This window comes from Octopus bimaculoides, chromosome 6 (assembly GCF_001194135.2).
Source record: "Octopus bimaculoides isolate UCB-OBI-ISO-001 chromosome 6, ASM119413v2, whole genome shotgun sequence".
Taxonomy (NCBI): Eukaryota; Metazoa; Mollusca; class Cephalopoda; order Octopoda; family Octopodidae; genus Octopus; species Octopus bimaculoides.
Window position 1 is genome coordinate 51,594,917 of NC_068986.1, and position 2,500 is coordinate 51,597,416.

Here is a 2,500-nt window from a genome sequence, read left to right on the forward strand (position 1 = left end):
ATATATATATATATATATATATATATATATATATAATAACCACATATTCAACAAAATAAATCAAACAACAGAGAATTAATCATCAGATATGATAGGAAACAATGAAAATATCAAGATACATATTGTGGGATATAAACAATATGGACCCACAACAGGGAAATGACTGGTTGATACTAATATAACATTGCAATTTCTTGCCTAATTTTAAGTTGTCTTCATATGATAATTATATGTTAATAAAATTCAGCTTGCTTTTTTTTCATCTTTTACTTGATTTAGTCGTTAGGTTACAGCCATGCTGGGGCAGTGCCTTTAAGAACTTTTAGTCAAATAAATCAACCTCAGTGCTTCTTTACTTATTCTCTTTTGGGCCTCGTACTCATTGTATCAGTCTGTTTGTCGAACCACAAAGTTACAGGACGTAAACATACCAACACTGGTTGTCAAGCAGTGGTGGGGATAAACACAGACATGAAGACAGAAGCATATGATGGGCTTCTTTCAGTTTCCATCTATCACATCCACTCACAAGTCTTTGGTTGACCTGAAGCTATAGTGGAAGGCACTTGCCCAAGGTACCATGCAGTGAAGACTGAACTCAGAACCAAGTGGTTGGGAAGCAAACTTCTATCCACACAGCCATGCCTGAACCTATTAGCATTTCTTTTTTCTTTTTCTTTTTTTTTTTTTGAGAGAGAGAGAGAGAGAAGACATTTTAACAGGTCTTAAAAAATTTTTTTTTTTAATCAGTTTTCCTCACCTTGCATGATCTAGAAAATTGTTAGCCTGAATAATCAGGAACAGGTATTTTTCACAGCATGACCACTGCAATGATCAAAGAACCATCAAGTAGGAAACCAAGTATAAATTTGTTTCATTTTGTTTTTTTCCTTCACTTGTGCTAAACAGTGAGGTTGTTGAACTCCTGTGTATCAGTAATTGGCATGACTTTGTATCTATGACAACATTTCCTTTCATGGCTACTGCATGGGTTACACATGCATACAAACACATATTTACCCTCTCTTTCACACACACACACGCACTAAAAGGTAACAACTATTTAAAAATAGGTTTACCACACAGAAGGTGCTAAATATCAATGTTGCATGACAAAAATCAAATCATGTATTATACAAGGTGTTTCTTAGCTGCACACTTTTCTTCTGCTTACCCCTCAAAATTAAGACAGGATGATCAAAGTTGATACATCTTTAACCCATTACCTACCAGTGATCTCATATGAGATCACTTAAAAATTACAAATTTCGTTATTATCTGTCAATATTTACACATATCTAACCTTTTTGCTATATCTACTAGGTATATTTCTCCGATATTCAAATGAGGTTTGCTAATTTTTCACCCAATATCTCGCTTATTTCTATTTAGAATGTTATTTTGAAATGTTATTTTGATCATTCCAGCATGTTTCTAAGGCTGTTTTATGCTAGAAATCAAAGTTTCATAAAAAAAATTCCAGTTAATAGAATTATGGGAGGTAATGGGTTAATCATATACCTACCCAGCCAGGGGCTAATTTTACACTATGAGGCATGCAAAGCATCATAAGTATCTAAATTGAAACAACACAAAAATCAACATTTTAAAACTGAGTCACTGAGAGAACTTCTACATGGTCACTTGATCTGCTATTACTAGCAGCTAAATCACTCAAAATTGCACTGTAAAATCTTAGAAGAGGAGGTATGCATTATACAAGGTGTTTCCTGGATGCACACTACTCTGCTCACTGCTCTAAACTTGCACAGAATGGTCAAAGTTGGAACATCTTTAATCATAACCCTGCTCAGTCAGGAGCTGACTGAAGCCTAAACAATTTCAACAACATTTATTGATTTGCGATTTAAAAAAAAAAAAAGCAATATGAATGTAATCATGTAATACTTAAATGACAGTTTACATACAAACACATGGTTTTAAGTTCAGTCCTACTGCATGGCTGTTTGTGCAAGTGTCTTTTTCTATAGTCTCAGGCTGACCACAGACTGTGAGTGAATTTAGTAGAGAGAAACTGGAAGAAGCCTATTGCGCATATATATATATATGTGTGTATGTGTTTTGGCATGTTTTTTTATGACTGGATGCCCTTCCTAATGCCAATCACTTTACAGAGTGGACTGAGGGTTATTTACATGACACCAGCACTGGTGAGGGGCCAAAACAGACAGTGTTGCCTAGTGCAGTCTTTTGGCTTGCCAGTGCTTATCAAACTGTCCAACCCATGGAAAACAGACAGTAAATGATGATGATAATATATAAAACCTCTGTGTGTGTGTGTGTGTGTGTGTGTATGCATTTGTGTCTTCCTGTCTCTCTCTATCTCTATCTCTCTTTCTCTCTCTCTCTTTCTCTCTCTCTCTCTTCTTTCCTTATCTTGACATTAAGTGATCATTGTAAATCACCATCACTGTCATGCAAGTGATGTTCATTTATATTCCATGGTGAAATATTATCTTGCTTAGAAACAAGTGAAGGT

General features: G+C 35.0%; 1 protein-coding gene across 3 annotated transcripts in view; it reads right to left on the reverse strand.

The window, feature by feature from the left end:
• LOC106882176 (sodium/calcium exchanger 3) overlaps positions 1-2,500 on the reverse strand; it is a 318,219-nt gene that overhangs the window by 177,780 nt on the left and 137,939 nt on the right. The window lies entirely within an intron of this gene.